This window comes from Psammomys obesus, unplaced genomic scaffold (genome assembly GCF_907164565.1).
Source record: "Psammomys obesus unplaced genomic scaffold, mPsaObe1.curated_primary_1811, whole genome shotgun sequence".
Classification (NCBI taxonomy): Eukaryota; Metazoa; Chordata; class Mammalia; order Rodentia; family Muridae; genus Psammomys; species Psammomys obesus.
The window spans coordinates 23,448,427-23,473,617 of record NW_026596095.1 but is presented as its reverse complement, the minus strand read 5'-3'; positions in this window follow the sequence as shown (position 1 = coordinate 23,473,617).

The window sequence follows — 25,191 nt, the reverse complement described above, 5'->3', positions numbered from 1 at the left end:
CAGAAAGAGACCTTATTGTTTATACAACAGTTTTTTTTTTTCTTTTTTTTTCAGGGGCAGTGCTGGATATCGGTTCTTGCTCCTAACAGGCTAAGACTTCTCTTGAGGTTCTTCATAAAAAGGACATTGTTGTGAGAAATAAATAGTATCCTCAATGGTACACTTAAAATAGATGCATGAACAAGAGTTCCATAGAACTGTTTCTAAATGGACTCCTTGCATTACTCCACAGGGTAACACAGTAAACACATTTCTGTGTCTAGAGCTATGAGAGCAAAGCTGGTAACTTACATATTTGCTGCAGAGTTCTGAGACATAGAGAGGTAAAAGAAGCAGATCCTGTAGCTGGTTTGAGATGTGTGTGTGTGTGTGTGTGTGTGTGTGTGTGTGTGTGTAAATTAGTGAAGGCCTTTGTGCCATTCATTTACTATTTCCTGAATCTCTACTTCACAATAATTTTTTTTAGACAAAAGAGGCTACAAGGTTATCTTTAATTCTTAGAAAAACTAAATGAGGACGTATTCTGTTTCTCATTCTACTCTTTTAAGAGAAGTTGAACAGTCGTTATGAACTAAATAATCTAGATAATATGTTGTGGCCATACAACATGTTATTGTAGTTTTAAGAACATATTCATGTCTATGTATATGCACAGATACTCTTCAACCTAGGACAGGATAGTGACTCAAGACGCTGTTAGTCAGTTGAGAAAGTGGGGAATAATTTTGAACTCATTGGCACAGAGAAAGACTTTCTGAACAAACACCGATAGCACAGGCACTAAGACCAACAATTAATAAATGGGACCTCATGAAACTGAAAAGCTTCTTGTGGGAAAGGACACCATCATTTAGACAGAGCTGGAGTAAGCAGGATGGTAAAAGATCTTTACAATTACACATCTGGTAAAAGTTTAGCATCTGAAATAAACAGAAAGCATATACAAACTAGACAACCATAAAACAAATAATCCAATTAAAAATGGAGTACAGAAGTAAACAGACAGTTCCAAAGAGATGAAACACAAATAGGTGAGAAACACTTAAATAAATGTCCAACATTCTTTTTTTAGAGTCCTATTAATTTATTTCTTATTAATTACAATTTATTTACTTTGTATCCCAGATGCAGCCTTCTCCCTCATCCCCTTCGAATCCCATCCTCTCTCCCTCTTCTCCTCTTCTTTTTTTTTTGAGATTTTTAAAAATTCTTTAATAATTACACTTTATTCACTTTGTATCCCCCCTGTGGTTCCCTCCCTCCTCCTGTCCCAATCCCTCCCTTCCTCTACCCTCTGCATGCATGACCCTCCCCAAGTCCACTGATAGGGGAGGACTTCTTTTCCTTCCTTCTGATCCTAGTCAATTAGGTCTCATCAGGAGTGGCTGTGTTGTCCTCTTCTGTGGCCTGGTAATGCTGCTTCCCCCTCAGGGGGTAATTAAAGAGCAGGCCAATCAGTTCATGTCAGAGACAGTACCTGTTCCTATTACAATGGAACCCACTTGGATACTGAACTGCCATGGGCTACATCTGTGCAGGGGTCTTAGGTTATCTCCATGCATAGTCCTTGGTTGGAATATCAGTCTCAGGAAAGACCCCTGTGCTCAGATATTTTGGTTCTGTTGCTCTCCTTGTGGAGTTCCTGTCCTCTCCAGATCTTACTGTTTCCCACTTCTTTCCTAAGATTCCCTGTACTCTGCCCAAAGGTTGCCCATAAGTCTCAGCATCTGCATTGATAGTCTGCAGGGCAGAGCCTTTCAGAGGCCCTCTGTGTCAGGCTCCTGACTTGTTCCCTCTTTCCTCCTTTTTCTGATGTCCAGCCTCTTTGCTTTCTGGATAGGAATTGAGCATTTTAACAAAAGTCCTCCCTCTTGATTAGTTTCTTTAGGTGTACAGATTTTAGTAGGTTTATCCTATATTGTATGTCTATATGAGTGAGTATATACCATGTGCATCTTTCTGCTTCTGGGATAGCTCACTCAGGATGATCTTTTCCAGATCCCACCATTTACCTGCAAATTTCATGATTTCCTTGTTTTTTTTATTGCTGAGTAATATTCAATTATGTAGATATACCACAATTTGTGTATCCATTCCTCCACTGAGGGGCATCTGTGCTGTTTCCAGCTTCTGGCTATTACAAATAAGGTTGCTACAAATATGGTTGAGCAAATGTCCTTATTGTGTACTTGAGACTCTTTTGCATATATGCCTAGGAGTGGTATGGCTGGATCTTGAGGAAACGCTATTCCTAGTTGTCTGAGAAAGTTCCAGATTGCTTTCCAGAGTGGTTGTACAAGTTTACATTTCCACCAGCAGTGGAGGAGGGTTCCCCTTTCTCCACAACCTCTCTAACATGTGTTGTCTCTTGAGTTTTTGATCTTAGCCATTCTGACTGGTGTAAGGTAAAATCTGAGGGTCATTTTAATTTGCATTTTCCTGATGGCTAATGAGGTTGAACATTTCTTTAAGTGTTTCTCTGCCATTTGATATTCTTCTATTTAGAATTCTCTGTCTAGCTCTGTACTCCATTTTTTAATTGGATTACTTGATTTTTTGCTGTTTAACTTCTTTAGTTCTTTATATATACTGGATATTAGTCCTCTGTCAGATATAGGGTTGGTGAAGATCCTTTCCCAATCTGTAGGCTGTCATTTTGTTCTGATGACAGTGTCCTTTGCTTTACAGAAGCTTTTTAGTTTCATGAGGTCCCATTTATTGATTGTTGCTCTTAGTGCCTGTGCTGTTGGGGTTCTGTTCAGGAGGTTGTCTCCTGTGCCAATGAGTTCAAGGCTTTTCCCCACTTTTTCCTCTAAGCGTTTTAGTGTGTCTAGTTTTATGTTGAGGTCTTTGATCCATTTCGACTTTAGTTTTGTGCGGGGTGATAAGCATGGATATATTTGCATTTTTCTAAACGTAGATAATATGATAGTATACCTGAGTGACCGCAAAAATTCTACCAGGGAACTCCTACAGCTGATAAACACCTTCAGCAAAGTGGCTGGATACAAAATTAACTCAAAAAAATCAGTTGCCCTCCTGTATACAAAAGACAAAAGGGCCGAGAAAGAAATTAGGAAACAACATCCTTCATAATAGCCACAAAGGACATAAAGTACCTTGGTGTGAACCTAACCAAGCAAGTCAAAGACTTGTATGAAAAAAACTTCCAGTCTCTGAAGAAGGAATTAGAAGAAGATATCAGAAGATGGAGAGATCTCCCATATTCATGGCTTGGCAGGATTAATATAGTGAAAATGGCCATCTTGTCAAAAGCAATCTACGGATTCAATGCAATTCCCATCAAATTACCAACACAATTCTTTATAGACCTTGAAAGAAAAATTCTCACCTTCATATGGAACAACAAGAAACCGAGAATTGCTAAAACAATTCTCTACAGTAAAAGATCTTCAGGAGGTATCTCCATCCCTGATCTCAAGCTGTACTATAGAGCAACATGAACAGAAATGACCTTCTGGAATCAGCTCCGAGGAAGCAGTTCAGTTTTATTCGGGATGAATGAGGCTTATATAGAAATTTGGGGATGGGTAGGGGAAGTCCAGGCTGGGCAAATCTTATTGGCTGAAGGGCTAAGATACTGAGAAGCCTCAGTAACCTGAAGAGGCATTCCAAGTATCCCTGGTGCCCACTGAACAGGTTCTATCAGTTGAAAAGGAGTGGACCTGTAATTTCCCTGAGATCTGCATGACATTCCTCAGATAGTGTGTGGGGATTTGAACTCCCCAGGTCAGGCAGAGAAGAGGGGGCCCCACTGACAAATGTCCACCAACAAATGAATGGATAAGGAAAGCACGATATATTTATACAATATAATGTTACTTAGGTATTGGTTGCTCTCTACAAATTTATGGCAAGGCCCTTTTGATGAAGAGAACATTTGTATATCTCACTGAACAGAGAGAATTTAAGATGATATCTTACTACAGCTTTTATGTCAACTGAGTAGTGTTTACTGTTCTATAAGGTACACTGCACATTATCAAGAGAAAAGTACACACCCACTGAACTACAAGCCCTGTAATCTACAATGGTGATCTGCCTGCATGGTACTTACTCCAATACAATAGTGGAACAAACGTTATGGGGTTAACCAACCATTACCTGATAGGATTTAAACCAAATACATGAGATGGAATCCATGCCTGGCCCTACCTTGGTGTCCCAGAACCTAAAACTAGATAGGACATGGGTGGGCCTAGGGAAAAACAAATCCTACTGTGTGGCTATAAGAACATAGCAAGAAAATAACTCCAAACAACATTCTGCTGTACTCAGGATCAATGTCTGACTCACCCATCATCAGAGAAATTTCCTCTTTCAGTAGATGGGAACTATTACAGAGAGTTGCTTGTAGTGGGGGTCTGAATGAGAGTGGCTCCAATGTGCTCATGTATCTGAATGCTTAGTCACTTGGTAGTAAAAATGTTTGGAAAGAATTAGGAGTAGTGGCATTGTCGGAAGAAGTGTGTCACTGGGGTTAGAGATTTTGAAAGCCCACACTAGCCTCAGTCTCTCTGTTTGCTGCCTGGGGATCAGGATGGAAAGCTCTCAGCTACTGCTCCAGAGCTATGCCTATCTGCTTCCCCCCATGATGACTATGGATTAACTCAACAAAACTGCAAGGTACTCTTCCCCCCGCCCCACCCCTTAAATGCTTCTTTTTCTAAGAGCCGCGTGGTTATGGTGTCTCTTCACAGCAATAGGACACTAAGACCCACAACAGGACAATGTGCAGAAATAGAGAGACTTTGGAACACCCAGTGCTAATCACGATGTCTACATCAAATTCCTTTTCTCGGGACTCGGGGAGCTATGCAGAAGAGGAGGTAAAAAGATTATGGGAGCTGGGGTTTGGGGAATGGATGACACCAATGAAGCCATGTCTTCTAGACAAAATAGGACTGATTGGCACATGAACTCAAGGAGGCATAGGGCTTGCATAGGTTCAAGACAGACAGGATCACAGTGCTGAGAGGGGAAAGTGGACCAGAGTTCCCATCCCTACCAAGATGCGATCTCCAACTGACAACTGTTTGAAAAAAAAAAAATCAGTTCTCTCCAATGGAGTCTCATCACACTTAACAGGAGGTCTCACGCCTGGCAGCACAAAACTAACTCAAAGATGTTTCTGTAAATTTGTTTTTTGTGTCTGATTACTTTGTTTGGGCATCTTGTGTCTCAATGGTCTTTTGTGTATATATTGTGGTTTCCTATTTTGTGTTTTTATATATGTTTTTATGTGTCTGTTTTATGGGTCATGTGTGTCTGTTATGCGTTCCGTGCTTTTTCACTGTTGTAACTTCTAATATCTATGTCATATTACCTGTGAGTGCATATATACATATGCACTTTTACATTTACATTTATATATACATATATATGTATACACACATATATACACATATATATGTCTCAAAATATGAAGTCAATCTCTTTATTGTAAAGCATCAGAAAAAAAAGACAAACTCTACTCAGAGGTTTCAGCCTCTGGCAAGGCTTTTTCTTACAATCCCTGGATGTTCTTCATCCTCCTCTAGAGTTCTTTAGGAGTCTGTCAAAATGGATGCTTAGGAAGCATGCTTTGCTGTTATTTGTATCCCATTATTCTATACCCAAAATCTTAAACGTTTTTCCCATCACAGAAAAGCTGTTGAACCCCTGCCTGCCTGCAGTAGCTTTCTTATAATGCACATACTCATGTGTTCTCACAGAGACAGCACTGTATGTACAATAGGATATGTACGTTTGCTAATAGATTTTCACTTATGCATGTATGTAAGTTTATTACTGCCACTTGTAAGGCTGCTCATTCAGATCAATAGCTACTATTATTAAAGGCAGGGTTTCTCACTTCGTGACTTCTGCATGTAGCCATTTATTGTTGTGCATTCGGTAATGTACATTTTTACATTGACAGCCCTTTTTAGATGGCCAGGTCACTCTGAAAGAATACAAAGATAATTTTAGTTTGATCAGATGGTGTGGCATTTTGCAATGTGTTTATCCCAGAAAACTATAACATTTCTATAAAGCGTTACTTTAACTTGATTTGAATGATACTATATCCTGGATTGTGCACCAAGAAAACTATTTGTGAAACAGACATCAAGATAATTAGATGAAAAAAATGTGGTTATGGAATTTTCCTGGGTCTGTTGCTTACTAACATTTTGACCTTGGGCAATTTAATTACCCTCCCTGTCCCAGTTCCTCATTTGAAAAAAAAATAAAACAAAACAAAACAAAAGAACAATATTTCCCACCTCAGAAACTTACTGCAAAATAAAATGTGCAAACGAATGCAAATGTCCTGATCTATAGCTTACACACAGCACCTAGAATGTACTGTCCAAACATGCATCCATTTCTATAAATCTGACTGCTGAAAGGCATTTGACTCCTAACTCTCTGTGCAGAATTATGCGTAATTGATTTCACCTCTGATCTACTCAGACAGGTGTGTGCCTGGCACAGGTGACATGTATCATTGTCACATTCTACGACAATTCCTCGTACATCATATCTTTCCTTGGAAAAAGTCCCTCCTTAGAAGCTTATTCAAATTTTTATTCACTTCTCTGAATACGGCAAAAGGGACTCACAGGAAAACAACTGGGGGTTTACAAAACATGGGTTTTATTGTTGTGGCTTGTGTGGCCTGTGCCCACCACTGTGGGTGACATATGTGGCCCGTCCATGCTGCCATTGCTTTCATCAGCTGAGGGCATTTGACAGGATAACCTCAGTCTGCTTTTATGGCTAATCAACTGGTTACACTCATGTCTCCATACAGTCTGAGCACAGCTAGTCTTTGCCTTTTCTTCATTGATAGACAACTTTATAATATCTAAAATCGTTTTTTGTTTGTTTGTTTGTTTTAAGAAAACTTAGAACTATAAAACGTTTGTTGTCACAAATTTCTTTAAGCGATTAAATGACCTTTCAAATGAAATCAAACAGTCAGTGTTGTGGGACATATTAAATAATGACGATTAGGCATGCGACAGATCTTCTATGAAAGTGGTTTATTAGGTGGATAGAAAGAGAGAGGGAGAGAAGGGAGAGCAGCACATAATGGGGAGAAAGAGAGAGAGAGGGGAAAGAGAGAGGGGTCACCCTAATAGAGAAAGGGGAACAGGCCAAGAGGCCAAGAGCAAGAGAGACCAAGAGAGAAAGGACCAAGAGAGGGACCACATGGCTGGTTGGTGCCTTTAAGGGGCAAAGTAACCACACCTTCCAGCTGTGGCCACCTGGCAGGTGACACATGATGACATCATAGGTTACTAGGCAATCCAGAAGCAGGTTTGGTTCCAAAATCCTAACAGTCAGTGAGACTGATTTTGTTCAATGACACTTGAGGCTGAAGTGGAAGTGTGTATAGTGTGTGCGTGTGTGTCTGTGAGTGTAGTGTTTGTGTGTAGTCTGTATGTGATATGCGCAGCGCATGTAATAGGTATGTGGTGTGTTTAGTGTGTATAATGGGTATATAGGGTTTGTGTGTATGTGTGTGAGTATAAATTTCTGGGCTTTCAAATAAAATGCATTTTGAAACACAAATATCATTTCATTGTTCCAAAACAGCACGGCAGTAAAATGATAAGCATTAGTGTCTTTGTAAGCATGTAACATTAAATTTCTTCTAACAGCTCAAACTTGAGATCTTCTGAACCGAACTATTCTGTGATGTAAACCAATAGTAAAAATGTGAATCTGTGTTGGTCTAGCAGTTAACGGTAATTCCACAATCCTCCTCCTCCCCGACCCCCAGGTAATGCCTTAGGGGTACAGATGTGAATGGAATGGGATTCTGTCCCGTGAAATGTAACATAAAAATTGTTAGAATTTTGGGAGGTTTTCTTTACTCTTTTAAAAGGAACCAAAAGTATCCCTTACATTCTAGCCTTTAAAAATAAACAAAACAAACAAACAAACAAACAAACAAAACACTGTGCAAAGAACTGACACTGCAAATTGCTGCAGGTGCTTTTCAGCCAGGAAGGAATTAACAGCTGTTCCCTGCAAGAAGAGCAGAGAGTTCAAACCATCCCGGGGGTGGTAACAAAAATGACCCGCACCTGCCTTACCCCTGGGCTTCAGCTGATGCTCATCTGTAGGTGAGGTATTTTCTCTGGCTTTGTGTATTTGAGAGGGCTTCCCTCTAAATAACATAAGCATAATGAAATAGCCGAGGTTTATAGAATCTAGAGGGACTCAAAGAGTCAGTAATGTGGTGGGCTTTAAAATTAGCATCAACTGTACATTCAGAGATTTTAAAGCTATGGCTTGCTGATGTACTAAGGAAACATTTTTAGTATCTCTGATCCAAGATGGTTTTTGACAACATAAAAGAAAGGGCAATGTTACTTTTACCAGGTGTTTTAAAACACCTGTTGGTCTTCAAGATCCATGAGAACAAAATACTGAAATTTTTTTTCTTTTAAATTGATTTATTATTTATTATAATTTATTCAATTTGTACCCCGATGTGGCCCCTTCCCTCATCTCTGCCTTTTCCTAATACCTCCCTCCCTCCCTCCCTCATCTCCTCCCTGCCCCTCTCCAAGTCCACTGATTGGGGAGGTCCTTCTCCCCTTCCATCTGACCCTAGCCTATCAGGTCTCATCAGGACTGGCTGAATCTCATATTTCTGATGTTGGATCTATCTAAGATTCACTTAATCTTGAAATTTAAAATTTTTTCCCTAATACTATTCCACATAATTAGAATTTGGAAGACCAACTCCTTGGAGTATAGCTTTAATGTCAGATAAAATGAGCATAGGTTCCTGCTTTCTTCTTGGAAAGCATGTCTGCATACAGGCAAGAACTAGTTTTTTTTTTGTTGTTGTTGTTGCTTTATTCTTTTTTGTTGTTGTTATATCTTTTATTTTTGAGATTGTAAGATAATTACAACATTGCCCCTTTCCCTTTCCTCCCTTCAAATCCTCCCACCTACCCCTCCTTGTTCTCTTTCAAATCCATGGCCTCTTTTCTTATTTCTTGTTGTTACTCGATTTTAATGCTAACTCTATAACACCCAGATAGATCAATATCCCCCCAAATTTTTATATCTGTTATCAACATTTCATAATGCGCTCCCCCCCCCGAGATTGGAGTCATCTCACAAGTGACATAGGATAATTTTTACCTCAACCATGGGACCTGCCCATAGTTTTAAATGACAGCACTTTCTTTCCCAGCCAGGCTATTCATTTACCTATTAATTCATGCCATTCAAATGTTATGGAAAGATGGATTATAAATGGTGTATAATACTTCAGTGTGTTAAGAGCACTTGATAGTCTTTCAGGGACTCATTTGGTTCCGAGCATCTGCCTCAGGCTGCTCACAATTGCGTGTAACTGCAGCTCCAAGGGATCTCCTACCCTCTTTTGGACTCAGTGAAAACCCAGATTCACACACATGCACACATAGGGTACAAAATACACAGAAAAATTGAATAAGATATTTTGTAAGTAGTGAGCTGTGGTGGCAGAGGCAGGTGGATCTCTGTGAGTTTGAGGCGAGCCTGATCAACATAGTGAGTTCCAGGCCCACCGGGTCTATATAGTGAGACCCATTGGAAATAGATGAATAAAAGGTGTGTTGCCAGAGCTAGGTGAGTGGGAAGCAAAGACAGCTGGACTCCAGGGCTCAGTGAGAGATTCTGTAAAACAAAAAGGGGGGGGGTGAAAAACAATATAAGAAATATAGAAGGACTTCTGACAGATATCTATCTCTGGCCTCCACACGTATTCTTGCACAGGTAAGCATGCACACATGCCCTTCCCTGGCCCTCACACTCAAGAGAATGTTTCAGTCATGGAGCTAGGGCTGTGGAGCACATGACACAGTCTATGTAGCAGTCATGGAGGGATATTCAGTCATAGAGGTGCATGCAGCTGTAGAAGGACAGACGGAGGAAGTACTCTGAGCAGGGACAAAACGACCCCTGAACTGGGATCCAGGACACATAGTCCCCTCCCTTGCTTAGAAGCTTTGAGGAGTCACACACAGATTTGAGAAGCAGCATGCCATGTGGAGGCTGAACTTGGCTGTCAACCTGCCTACACAAAGGGCCGGGTACTCCTGCGAGTGATTTTCTTGATCAGATTATTCCAAGTGGGAAGATTCACAGCAAATGTGGGCAACGCCTTCCGATCGCAACCCAGTTAAAAGAACATAGCGAAAGGAAGTTTTGCCTGCTTGTCCTTACTCTTGCTGGCAAGTCTATCTATCCTGTCACTGTGGCATTTCTTTACTCGCATCAAAATCAACTTCTTCAGGCTTCCTCCGTAGATGTAGACAAAAGTCCAGCAGTTCTTTAAGAATCTTCCAGGCCTTCAGCACCAGATTGCAACTGCTGAAACACTCAGCTTCATGGACTAAGCACCTCACACTCAGGCACACTACCTGAATCATATCAGGTAATCCAATTCAATAAATATTAAGATATCACATACACAAATATATATATATATATATATATATATATATATATATATATATATATATGTAGTATGTATGTAATATGTATGGGTGTATGCATACATGCATGTATGTATGTATCCAGTTCTGTTCCCTTAGTGAATCCTGACTAATGTAACTTGTGGTACTAGGACTGGTCCTAGAGAAACAAAATTATGGGCATGAATTTCTTGAGTGGACTTGGTGGTATCTGGAGCAGGCTTCTCCATCTCAAAGATATCTACAGTCAATAAAGACTATCCTGGCAGCAGGGAGTTCTGAAATCCCGTGGTGTCAAGTGTTTAAAGTACTCACTGGAGTAAATGCATTCATGATCCTGATTCACCACTTAGGAGGATCAAGAGATTTAGTGGGTTGATAGTAAATCTCCACAAAATTTGGCAATTTGTAGAAAAAGAAGGAAGATGCTGGCTGGGTTGTGTCTAGTATCTTCTAGTATGGGAGCACTCTAACAAGGCTGAAGACTTTGGACTCTCTCCTGTTGAAGGTTTTCTTTCACCTGACGAAGTCTCTAACCCCTTAGCAGAGGATGGGTCTCCATCCAGGAATGAGGACCATTCGTGGACTCCAACACCAAGCCCAGGTTCCTCCATCACTGTTAAAGGATGGGAACGTCCTTTAACAAAACCAACTCCTTCAGTGTCTAAGTGTCGCTAAAGCATCATGTCAATAATTGAAAGCGTGGCTTTTTCTCTACCGTGAATGGCTGCATAGCTGAGAAGAGATGCTCAGAACAGTCAGCGATACCTTTATTTTCTGTCTTCTCCCATCTCCATGTCCATTTCAGCGTTCTCCCTTACAAAACTCCACAGGGGCTTATTTCACACTCAGTCAAAATGGACTTCTACATACTCTGGTCTGAGAATCAATCCATCTTTAAGTTGGCCTGGGGATAAAAATCATTCATGTAAGTTACTATTCCTGGTTGCGTTAGTGTTCTGGGGGAGATCAGGCGCTCTTTAGCAGCACTTTCCTGTTTTGGTGTGCCAGCACAGCCATGGCTATTGTTACTATGACTAGAATTGCAACATATATTATTAAACACTAACTTGATAAATTGAAAGAAAGTAAGAACCAAACTATTTATAACCAGAAGGTTTTTTTTTTTTTTTATGGCTTCCCAGAGAGCTCCCTCATAACAAGTAAATATTCCCTTTCAGAAGTGATTGTTCAGCTTCTCAGGACATGGGACATCAGCACATCAGGAATGCGGCATCTGACTGAATGTAAAGCTTCGGGCTTAAACCTACCTAATCATAGAAACTCTGTTAGAAAGCCATCAGTGTTTTTTTTTTTTTTTAAGATTTATTATTTATACAGTTTTCTGCCTGCATGCCAGAAGAGGGTACCAGATCTCATTATAGATTGGTTATGAGCCACCATGTGGTTGCTAGGAATTGAACTCAGGACCTTTGGAAGAACAGTCAGTGCTCTTAACCTCTGAGCTAGCCCTCCAGCCCTCCAGCCCTCCAGCCTTCCATCATTGTTTTAATTAATACAAAGAAGCAACTGTCAAGTACACTAGAAAGAATGAGCAGTCGGCCAGGTAATCCTAGAGAAGTGTAATGAATAGTAATAATTAATTAAAATTATTAATAAAACATTATGCTTCAAGCAATAACTGATTGATGTGCTTTAGAAAGATTATCTATATCTTCTTCAACTCTGTCATTTAATTGCAATCACTTCATTTCTTTTTTTATTTTTTATTTTGTACTTTATTTCTTTTAAAAATAAGGAAGTAAAAGCAGAGAAATGTCAAGAAATATGACCTTGGTCATACAACTAATAAACTGAACGATTATTCCCACTCTGATAACACCTTAGTAGATGATTTCCTATGTACAAAAGCTGATGCATTCTTTGTATACTCTCTTTTTGCAGCATTGGGAATTGAGCCAGGGGTATACACATAAGTAGAGATTCACTCTGTGCCCTAAGCTAGCTCCTGAGCCACTGTTTACATATTCAACACTTTGTGGTTGGCAAAATGCAGCAGTTCTCAGCCAAGAGACATTTCTTTGCTCAGTGCATGCTTGACAGCCTGAAGCAGTAGATGACTCAACCTGGAAGAGAAAGCTGCTGTTTGTGTTCAGTAGCTAGTAGCCCAAATCACAGTTAAGCATCTGTCTATGTACAAGAGAGGATCATCAGTTATCATCTCCCTTAAACTGTCAGTAGTGCTAAGGACAAGAAACCCTGGTCCAGAAGAGCAAGACCTGCGCCCGGCTCCCCAGTGAGTTTCATCTCCCATCAGGGTAGACATGATGAGCTGGGCCCAGGGTATCCACTTTGCACGTGCTTGACTGTGCACTCCTGACTTACCTTTATGACTTGCATTTTTCTGTGTTTCAGGATGGGTAACTCTTAGTACAGCCAGTAGTTTATCTCATTTGCCACATGCTCTCTATGAGACCTTTCCATATGCCCGTCTCCACGTTCCTTCTTTCCTTTGGCATACAATGGTGTTAGGAGTTAAAAGACGATGGCAGAGCCTTCACTTCCACTTACCTGATTAATTAACGTAATTTTGGGGAATGGACCTAACTGGAAGGGCATGGGAATAAAGAAAAAGACATACACAGGAGGAAAAGCTGGGATCAGGTGGACTGGGCTGTCAGCGGAGCAGCAGCACCCTAGAGGCTCAATGTATTTATCACATACAGTTTAACAGAGAGACAAGGTTCTTGCATGTGGCTGAACAAGGAAGCAAGATAATTAAATACAGATAAACAAGATATTGGGCTGGGCACAGTGGTTCATGCCTGTAATCCCAGCGCTCAAGGAGGCATAGGTGGGTGGATCTCTGTGAATTTGAGGCCAGCCTGGTTTAAAAAGTGAGTCCAGGACAGCCAAGGCTATACAGAGAAACTGTCTCAAAAAACATCAAAACCCAAAAACCAACCAACCATACAACCAACCAACCAACCAACCAACCAAACAAACAAACAAAAGATTTAGGGTAGTTATAGACAGTTGAACAAAAAGACAGATTTAACTAATCTTGGTAAGGGTGGTCTCTGTAGGTGAGCATTTCAGGCTGTAAATATACAAGGTAGAAAGACACAGTGGGCATTTTCTTCACACACTCTGAACATTTAGAGTCACCAAGAGGGAAGGCTTTGCCATTTCCCATAGGTTAAGGTTCTGGTGGTCCTTGACATTGCTGTGCCCAAGTCAACAGCATGCATTTAGTCTGGGTTTCACTCACTAGGGATTCTTCTGCTCCCCACACCTCCTAAGCATTTTTACAGCTCAAACAGGCAGAACTTAGAAAGCCTCTTCTGCAGGGATTCTTCACTGATTGGGATATGGCCTGTGTGTGTGCTTCATCCTTCTCTTGAGAACTGCATGATGTCTATCCTCCTCACTCCAATATCATGAATCCAACAATTCTGCAGAAGTGTAATGAAGTTCTTACCATGACCCGAACATTTGTCCATAGCCATCAGAGGTGTCTCCTTTTAGGACAGTGTGAATATATTTTAAAAGAAGAAAAGCAAGCTTGGGTTCTATTTGCTGTGTTTTTGGCAAATAACACCATTTCCCACTGGCCCATCCCATCTTCCTGAACACACACTATACTGGAACTTCCAAGCATCCCTGCCAGGTATCCATGGGACTATGTTTCCATTTACCTTTGAGAAAGCAAGTCAAGCCTGCCAGCCTGGAGTGTGGCTGATAATACCCTCCAAGTCTGCTTAACACCACTGCTCCCCATACTGGATACCAGGGTGATTTGAATAGTGTTTGCAGAAAGTGACAAAGCCTCCTTCCACCACTGACACTTTAACTGCAAACTAGCTATCTAAGATTCTATGTATCATGTTTTCTGTGGAGCCCAGGTCTCAGATACATTTAGCTTAGATCATAATTTGCAGTGCGTTGCATTAGAATATCACTCATGTGTTGAATTAATTCCTTTACACTTGATTTCTATTAGGGCACTTAAAGATGATTATGAATCCGCATCTACATTGTAACATTTTTGCCATGTTTCAGAAATAACAAAATACCAACTAGTTAATATTATCTAATACACTGTATATTTTAAACCAGTAAAGACAAATGCTTGTAACGAGTTGTAACATGCATGAATTTTGTGATCTTTTCTGCTTATGTTAGATTTTTTAACTTTCAGAATGTGAACTGTTGGAATTTGAGATTCTTAAGTGCCCTCAACTCAACTTCTCTCTACAAACCTCTGCACCAGGAAGAAAGACCCGAGATAAAGCTCAAATTGGAACATTTGTTTTCAAATTTCCCTTTTCCTGACTTCTTCATTGTATTTTCTAGCCATGTGGAGTCACTTTTCTTATGGGTAAACCCCGTGATTCTGTGATGGAATATACTTGCAATGGAGTTTGTGCATGTCAGGTGGGGAATTGAAGTCAACTTCATATTCTGGAAACATAAGCAAAGGATTAGGAATAGAAATTAAGGGAGAATTTGGCAGCAATAGTGAGGGAGTTAGTGCAAGTAGTTTTAAAAGACAAAAGTTTGTGACTGGGACACATATGAAAAATCATAACCCCCCCCCCCCACAGGTGAGGGAAATCGTGGATAGACTGCTTGTCATGATCATGGATAGTGAAACAGGGGAGCTGCCTAGTGCTGATGCACCTCTCATGGGGTTGGAAATGCTACCCTCATGCAAGGAGGAAGTTCTTCTCACTACTAGTGACCAACTGTTTAATAGTCACTAATTATAATGCTGAAATAACTTCAAGGAGCCTGTGGCTTCTTCATAAGAAATTCTCCACAAGGGGACCTACAGAATCAAAAAATCTTGGCTCAGGGGGGCCTGCAGAGACTGATGAACCAACCAAGGACTATGCATGGAGAGGATCTAGACCCCCTGCTCTGATGTAGCCCATGGGCAGCTCAGTCTCCATGTGGGTTTTCTAGTAAGGGAAGCAGGGGCTGCTTCTGACATAAACTCCCTGTGGTGATATGGCCTAAGTAGGCCATAGAGAAAGAGGATTCAGGCAGTCCTGATGAGACCTGATAGGCTAGGGACAGATAGTAGGGGAGGAGGACCTCCCCTATCAGTGGACTAGAGAAGGGGCATAGGGAGGGAAAAAGGTGGGTAGGTGGGACTAAGAGGAGATGAAGGAGGGGGCTACAGCCAGGATAAAAAGTGAATAAATTCATAGAAGAGCCAGAAATAAACCCATACACCTATGAATACTCGATTTTTGACAAAGAAGCCAAAACCATTCAATGGAAAAAAGACAGCATCTTCAACAAATGGTGCTGGTCCAACTGGATGTCCACATGCAGAAAAATGAAAATAGATCTATATTTATCACCCTGCACAAAACTAAAGTCCAAGTGGATCAAAGACCTCAACATAAAACCAGATACTCTAAATCTGTTAGAAGAAAAATTGGGGAAAAGCCTAGAACTCATTGGCACAGGAGACAACTTCCTGAACAGAACACCAACAGCACAGGCTCTAAGAGCAACAATCAATAAATGGGACCTCATGAAACTGAAAAGCTTCTGTAAAGCAAAGGACACTGTCATCAAAACAAAACGCCTGCCTACAGATTGGGAAAGAATCTTTACTAACCCTTTATCTGACAGAGGACTAATATCGAGTATATACAAAGAACTAAAGAAGCTGAAAAGCAGCAAACCAAGTAATCCAATTAAAAAAATGGGGAACAGAGCTAAACAGAGAATTCTCAACAGAGGAATATCGAATGGCAGAGAAACACTTAAAGAAATGCTCATCCTCATTAGCCATCAGGGAAATGCAAATCAAAACGACCCTGAGATATCACCTTACACCCATCAGAATGGCCAACATGAAAAACTCAAGTGACAACACAAGCTGGAGAGGTTGTGGAGAAAGGGGAACCCTCCTCCACTGCTGGTGGGAATGTAAACTGGTACAACCACTCTGGAAATCTATCTGGCGCTTTCTAAGACAATTAGGAATAGTGCTTCCTCAAGACCCAGCTATACCACTGCTAGGTATATACCCAAAGTTTGCTCAAGTACACAAAAGGGATATTTGCTCAACCATGTTTATAGAAGCATTATTTGTAATAGCCAGAACTTGGAAACAACCCAGATGTCCCTCAACAGAGGAATGGGTACAGAAATTGTGGTATTTTTACACAATGGAATACTAGTCAGCAATCAAAAAGGAGGAAACCATGAAATTTGCAGGCAAATGGTGGGATCTAGAAAAGATCATCCTGAGTGAAATATCCCAGACGGAGAAAGACAAACACGGTATATACTCACTTATATAGACCTATTAGATATGATAAACATAATGAAATCTATACACCTAAAAAAGATAATCAAGGGAGTGGACATGGGGTAAGATTATCAATCCTCGTTTTGAAAGACAGATGGGATGCGCATTGAACATATGACAGGAGTCTACTGAGCACATTTGAAAGACTCTAACTAGCAGCTTTTCAAAGCAAGACTCATGACCAAACCTTTGGCAGAGTACAGGGAATCATAAGAAAGAAGGGGAGTTAGTCTGATGGGGAAAGGATAGGAGCTCCACAAGGACCAAATATATCTGGGCACAAGGTCTTTTCTGAGACTGACATGCAACCAAGGACCATGTATGAATGTAACCTAGAACCTCTGCTCAGATGTAGCCTGTGGTAGCTCAGTAACCAATTGGCTTCCCATAGTGAGGGGAACAAGGACTATTTCTAACAGGAACTCAATGACTGGCTCTTTGGCCTCCCCACCCCCCAAGGGAGGAGCAGTCCTGTTAGGCCACAGAGGAGAGCTTTGCAGCCAGTCCTGAAGATACCTGATAAAACAGGATTAGATGAATGGGGAGGAGGTCCCCCCTATCAGTGGACTTGGAAAGGGGCACGGTGGAGATGAGGGAGGGAGGGAGGGACTGGGAGGGAATGAGGGATCGGGACACGGCTGGGATACAGAGTTAATAAAATATAACTGATAAGAAAAAAATAAAATTAAAAAAGTGAATAAATTGTAATAAATATAATAATAAAGGAAAAATTTTTAAGAAGAGAAAAAAGAAATTCTATATCTTGGAGAACATAGAACTTACCTCTCCAGAAGAAGATATAAATTCCTTGTGTGATCTTCATTCTTCTCTTTGTGTCTTGTGGCTTGACTTTGTGTTTCAGTTAGGACTTAGATTTATTGCAGGAATATTACAAGTCATAATAAGTTGAATGTTATCAGAAAATGCAGTCTCTGAGAGCAGTCTCTCTCTCTCACAAAAACACACATTTGAAAAGCAATGTAAAATTCAAAGATATTGAACCATCATGAATATGACAATGGGCACTTCATTGCCCATAAAATTTAATCCTTGCTGTTAAGAGATATTGAAGACTAGATACCATGATGTATTTTTTAGTGTAGATCTGATCTTTATTTTTTAATTAATAATACATAGCAGAAATATCTGAGAACTGATCTATTATTTATATTATCTCTTTCAAAGAGCTATTAATGCATTATATATTCAGACAGAAAATTCAACTTATTTTATTTGAAGTTACTTTTCTATAGAAAATACACTAAGATGTAATCGTGTAAGGAAAATAGGTATGCTTAAATCCTCAGTTCTGGATTCTTGCGTGCTCTGCATGCTGAAATTGGACAGCAATTGAGCAGTCTAAGATGAACTTTCATATTGCCGAAAGTTCTTAGTGAAAAATGAGAGAATGTCCCATGTGTCCATTTGGAGCTAGAATCAAAGACTAAATATAAAGAAATTGAAGATGGATTTTTAAAAATATTATATCCCTAAGTTATTCATGCTGTTTTTCCAAAGAAGAGTAATATAATTACCTTAAACACCATGTGCTTATAAACAATGCTTTATCAAGATATTCTGTGCCAAGCCAATTCAGAACGCATTCTCCTGCGCTTAAAGTCTAGTACTTAATGTCTTGGTGTGTCAATAGACAGAGCAACCATCTGCTGGGTCCTGTAATAACTTATGGCTTTCTTTTAGACAATAAACATGCAGTGCTGACAGTAATATTTTAGTAAAACTCCTCATTAAAAATGGTATTTAAATCTGGAACAAAGATAAAGCTGAATAGCATGGGCAAAGAGTGGGGAAGGATGCTGAAAGAATGAATAATTTAAGCAGACACGACTCTTTATATGACTGGAATGACTTCACCCCTCCCCCTTTATAACTCTACCCTGAACAAGTTACTGTCCCAGGCACTCAAGAGTCAGTATTTTATGCTTAAAGGCTAATGAAAACAATTTAAGCTGAAATTTTATGGGATGTCTTGGTACAACAATGCTTACAAGTACAGTGTTTATGTAATTGTCCTGGCCTTCAAGGGAAAAGAGCACAATATATGTTAAGGCAATAATTGGCTTTTAATATGCCTCCATTCTTTTTTGATTCAGAAACAAGAATATCCTTGTTTTAGGACTTTCTACCTATCATACAGTTAAAAATTTTAAGATGCATAATAAGAATAAAAATAAATCCAAAAGACCCTACAGTTTTAAAGTAGGTATCAAGGAAAAAGAGTTTTTTATGGTTATAGCAATAATTTTAAAGGCTGTTGAATCAGCTTTTCAGAAAGGGTTACAGCCAGCCCCTTAGCATTCCTCACAGCATTTAGAGAAAGCATTCCCTGGCTTGAGATACTTCTATGGGGCAAGGTCTTTAACTCCTAGCTCTATAAATTCAAATTCAAAGTGTGAACTGTCTGTTAGTGATTCAGATTATTTCTAATCAAATACAAGGGGGTAAAGCCACATGCTACAAAACATACTTCAGTGATTAACCACATATATGACAATGGTCTTATAATATTCTAATTGAAATGAAGAGCTCTTAGTGCCCAGAAAATTTGCCATGTCCTATCCTGATATTCTGCTTTGGTGGTTTGAATGAGAACGGCTCCCATAGGCTTATAGATTTCAATGTGTGGTTTCCAGTTGGTGAACCAGTTTGGGAAGAGTTTGGAGGTGTGCCTTGTTAGAGGATGTGTGTCCCTGGGGCTTTGTGGCTTAGAGGTTTCAAAATCCCACGGCATACTCAGATGGCTAGCTCTTTCCCTCATGCTTGGGAATCAGGTGTGAGCTCGGAGCTACTCCTCCAACACCAGGCCTTTCTGTCTACTGCCAGATGTACTACTCCAGTGGTCATGGACTCTAAGCCTCTAGAACTGTGGGCCTCTGAATTAAATGCTTTTTTTTTTTTCTAATAAGTTGCCTCAGTTGCGGTGTTTTGTTATGGCAATAGAAAAGTCACTAAGACAGCTACTGAAACGTTTGGGGTGACTCTGGAGCAAACACACCTACTGCAGTGTCATACAGGTACAGGCAACTTGGGATGTACGCCATACTTCATGTGACAATAAACAAGCCTGTATCCTTCTACATGTTTTCGATGTTATAATTATTTTAGAGGTTACTTCTGCTTTTTAAAACTAAAGTTAACTTTACACAGCCTCGGGGAGGTCCTTCATGAGCCATTTCTGAGGTGTTGCTATCATAGGGCAACAACTCCTAAAAACAACAACAATAAAACACGTGGAAGCAGAAGACTAAGCTACTCATCAGTTTTATTCTGAGTAGGCTAGACGTAATTCGTGTGCTTATGCCTTATTACATCACACACAAAACAAACATTAAAGGTTAGGGGGAAATTAAGGAAAGAAAAAGGATATAAAAGTATATAATTGTACAATAGTACCAATGTGTGCTTGATACTATGTCTTATACAAGAGTCAGAATTAAAGAGTTCTAAAAATTCCTAATGTAAAAAAGCTCCAATAAGGTAAGATTAATTTCTGTGGTGATTTGAGTAGGCATGGCCCCCACAGACTCATGTGTTTGAACTCTTGGCCCGTGAGGAGTGGCACTATCAGGAGGTGTGGTCCTGGCCTTGTTGGAGGGAGCGTGTCACTTTGGGAGTGGGTTTTAAGGTATCCTATGCTCAAGCTCTGCCCAGTGTGGTACAATTTCCTCCTGGCCACCTTAGGATCATGTTGCAGAACTCTCTGCTCCTCCAGCACCATGTCTGCCTGTAGGCCATCATGCTTCCTGCCATGATGATAATGGACTAAATCTCTGAAACTATAAGCCAGCCCCAATGAAATGTTCTTCTAAGAGTTTCCTTGGTCATGGTGTCTCTTCACAGTGATAAAATCCAAACTAAGACAACTTATTTAAAGAATTCTTTTACGTTCTAACCCATGCTCCTAAGAGTACAGTTTCCTCCCTTGGATTATAGTTTCACTGTACCTTCTCTACGTGGAGACTTGCACATACATAAATGCCATGTGTCACAGTTGCCTAATATGTGTAGTGTGTAGATGTGTTTTGCTAAGAGAAGTAGGCTATGCACATGGCCCAGAAATTGAATAGACTCTACCTACAGTGTAAGGTCTACATCTCCTTCTGTGGGAGTTCACTCTGATCTTCTCATAATGACAAACTCACTCCTCAACACAATTCTGAGAACACATGTTTATCACTAAGTGGTGTATAACTGTAGTTTCATTATTTTGTGTCAGGATGGACCAGTTTATTCTGAGGCAGAAAAGAAGATTCAAATGATATTTAACAAAACATAAAGTTTTCAAAAAATTCAGTTTGTATTTCCTTTAATATTTTATTTCCTCTTATGGATTAGGCAGTAATATTTTCTGATGTTTCCTGAAGAAAGAAACTTGCAATGTTTAATGCACGATTATGCTTAATATTTGTGACACTTTTTCTGCAGGAAAACTTTAGCATGTTTTTAATGTATTCAGTCAAATGATACCTCTCACCTGATAGTGAAGTGATATGTGCTCCATAGACCCCAAAGTAGAAAAATATTGAAAAGCACAGAGATGGGAAGAAATCTCTGTGGTGCCTTTCATAGGTCCTGTTACAGTTTTGGTGTTGGTCCTTGCCCTGTTAAACTGTGACACATATATTTGAGACTATTTCAAAGGTTTTCTAAGCTCCAAGTTGTCCTACCTAATGTACCCATGGAGGAAACAGAAGTCAAGAGGAGGCATCTCTTTGAATGAGATATCTGCTTACTTGATTGTTTACATATTTTGCGTATTATTACATTACTTCTCCTTTCCCACGAAAATTATATGATTCTGTAGGGTAGCTTCATTTTTTTTTCTAAATTTCACCAACCTAACCACCTTCTCTGAAATCATGTACCAACATTCATTCATGAATCTGTCTATTACTAACTTGGTGATATTGCCTGGCAAAATAATTTTCTAATATAGTCTTACTGCATTGGCAACAATTGTGACAAACATTCTATTTCCAAAAGTGTAATTTATATTTTATTTCTATTTTCATCCTCTCTACCAGTAATCTATCAGTTTTGTGAGTTTTTTTTTTTTTCTGGGAGGAACTTCTCAATTTGGAGAAGTTTCTGTTCTGTAATTTTGTTTTTACTTCATTGACTTCTGCTATCACCATTTTTTTTTCTTCATTTCCTACATGTTTGCTTGTTTTTTTTTCTTCCTCCTTCTCGAAGTGAATCACCTTCATTTCATTCTGGTAAAGTTTTTATCATCCCATACCATCTTCTCTTTATTCTGTCTGTACATATAGCTCACAAATATATTTTATTGACTTTAATTATTAATGAAGCTTTCATCCTTACCTTCATTGGTATATCAAAAGTTTTACTCTTAATTTTTTTTATTTTATGCTTTTCCATATATTAAAAACAGTTTTTTATTAGATATTTATTTTGAATCTTCTCAAAATGAGAACATTTATATAGCACTATGAGCTTATGTAATACTTTAATGACTATAGATCACATTGCTTTTGAACCATCAACAAGACCCTTCTTTCTTTCCTTTCCTCCCTACTCTAAAAGAGTTTATTATATTGTTTTTTTTAATATCTGTTCTATTAAATTCACAATTTTAAGTGAACAGTCAGTGATCTCGCTTGACTCCTAGGTTCCATGCATCAAGGAGGTTTGCAAGTTCGCACACATCTGCCATGACACTGTCCAACCATACAATGATGCTGCTGTTGCCCTGACCACATCTGCTGTGCATTCCTTGTTTTCCTGCATCTCCACAGCAAGCACATAGCACTTTTGGCCCGCAGGCTTTTTCTGATCTGTTGGCAGAGGGCAGCTGCCAGGTGTATTGGGAAACTCTGGGTGGTGGTGGATAAGCACACCTGCTCTTTTCTCCTCGCTGAGGTTGATCTAGTGCCCCGCACTCTCCCAGAGCAGCCCAGAGGACCGAGTCCCAGGTGCCCACCAAGTAGCGACACACTGTTATTGACAGTTTGCTTTGTTTCTTGCAGTCCTCGCTCCTTCCAGGGTATCCTGGGATCAGCCCTGTGCTAAAAAGAAATGACTTTGTCTAGAGTTGGAGTTCTGTGTCAGAGCCTACTTTATGAAAATCTGCTTTAAATCTTAAGTACTACACCTGATGCTGGGAGCCGCTCAGACACTTTGGATTGCAGTTTTTAGTAAAGCTCATCCATATTGCTTGGAGTCTATTGGAGGAAAAAAAAAATGATAACAGCATTAAATTACCAACCAGGTTTTGTCCTAGAAATTTCTCCATATAGCATTCAGGTATTCAGATTTGTCCAATAGTACTCAGTGCACTACTGGATGCTAAGAGTGATGGATCATCCCTGAATCTACTGTGTCAGTGTAACTTTTTCTATCCCTCATGAATTCAGCTGTCATCAATGTAAGAAGTAAAGAAAGCACAAGACTATTATCAAACAAAAGTTATATATTCAAGATACGGTACTATAGCACTCCAGGGATTCGTCCTGTTTCTCAGACTAGTGTCTTGCACCCTGTGGAGTTCCCAGTGTATGCTGCGGAGGCTGAAATGCCTCCCAATAGTGTATTAACAAGCCTGTTTTGAGAAAGTATCCATGAAAGGGTGACCTAGTCTATGACAAGTTGACCAAACCTAAAGACAATAGAATCCACTGGCCAATGGCTTCTATTTCCAAAACTTTGTTCATTTGTTTTTAACAATGCAGTGTCAATAAATAAATAAATAAATGGAATTTGTAGTACTCTTTGTATATGGGGACAATGTCTATAGAAACATTAGCATGATGACAAGTTAGACGTTATCACTCATATAGATGGGCATAACAAAGACCCTTACCAAACAGAATGATTAGAAGGAACAAGAAAACATAACTGGTACTAGAGTAATGATTGATATAAGAGTCTGATAGATTTATGGGATATGATTCAGTCATCATATGTCATATGTAATCCTGTTACATGACTAGGACATTCTAGAAAAGGTCGAAGACAAAGAGGCTGTAGCACATGGCACTTTAGCCACGCGATGAAAGAGGAAAATAAGACGAACTGAGTCGTACTTTGGTGGCCTAGCATTAATGGACCACCAGAATATACTCTGGACAACTAATGCCATATAGTCAGGGCTTTAAATGGCATCTCATAGAGGCAAAGGCATATTAAACCTTCAGGGTGTAATCTTCAGGGTGGACTCGTAGTCTACTGTGGTGCAATGTAGATTGCATTGGTACATTTTTGTGTACTGTGTAAGCTTTGTGAAAGCAGACTCTGGGAGAAAGGCAGGCTCTCCTGACCCAGACTCATGCAGTTTATTTCTACAGGCCTCCAAGACCCATTGCCAAGGCTGGGCTGTGCACCCTGATTCTGTAACCAGAAGAGGGAAAAACCATAAAACAGTGCAAGACATACAATGCTGTTTCCTCATGAACAGCTAAATGTAAACTGTTTCCAACCAAGGCTGCTATTGTCTATCCCATAATATAAAAGTGCGTTCGGTAGAAAATAGGATGCTCTTCCCAATATTCTTGATGGGAAATCCAGCATGACACTTTCAGAAAGGGTCCTTCAGTAATTTTGGCTGGATGATTTTAACTGCCCCATTTAATCATACTTTTATTGTTCTTACTTATTCTTTTATTTGAAAACCCCACCTGAGGAAATGTTCTGCTCAACCTAAGACTCTAAATCAGGACTTCCTGCCAGCTGCCCCAGTGGGGATTTCAGTCATTTCTACTGGATGTTTATAAGCCCAGGACTTGATGATGTCATCCTTTGTTTTCTCTCTCAATTAAGCTATTCTAGTGTCTCTGTTGGATAATGTTTTGATATCTGTTGTTTGCATTTGCTATCTGCTACTCTCTATTTATTGTTTGACTTTTCCTTGCTATATATTTAACAAAACAAACTCATTCATTTAAAATTGAAAGTATTGCTATCATAGATCATTCTCTGGACTGTACAGAACATGTATAGACTTTGCTACTACATACTGGACCATGTAGATATGATTTAAACAGAAAAGGAATATCTTCCATTATGAAGTCCACTCAACAATGGGCAGCATCCTACAGTAGTAAATAAACCATAGCAAACCCACATTACCGTCAGCCTGATAGAAAGTATGTAATGGCAGCTAAAATAACTACGATGGGCACTACTGAAGAGCACCCTAAACACTCAGCAGAAAAAAAAATGGGTCAAAAAATCATCTATTTTTGAAGATCAGTGATGAAAGCATGGGTCCCCTATCCATATATCAGCTATATCATCCAAACTCACTATCCTCACCTTTCCCTGTACTCCATCTGAAATCAGAAGGAAGCTTGTAATCTTTGTATCTACCCTGTAAACAGTCAAACATAGCTAATTTAGAATTTATGTTGCTTGAAAGAATCTCTCAAC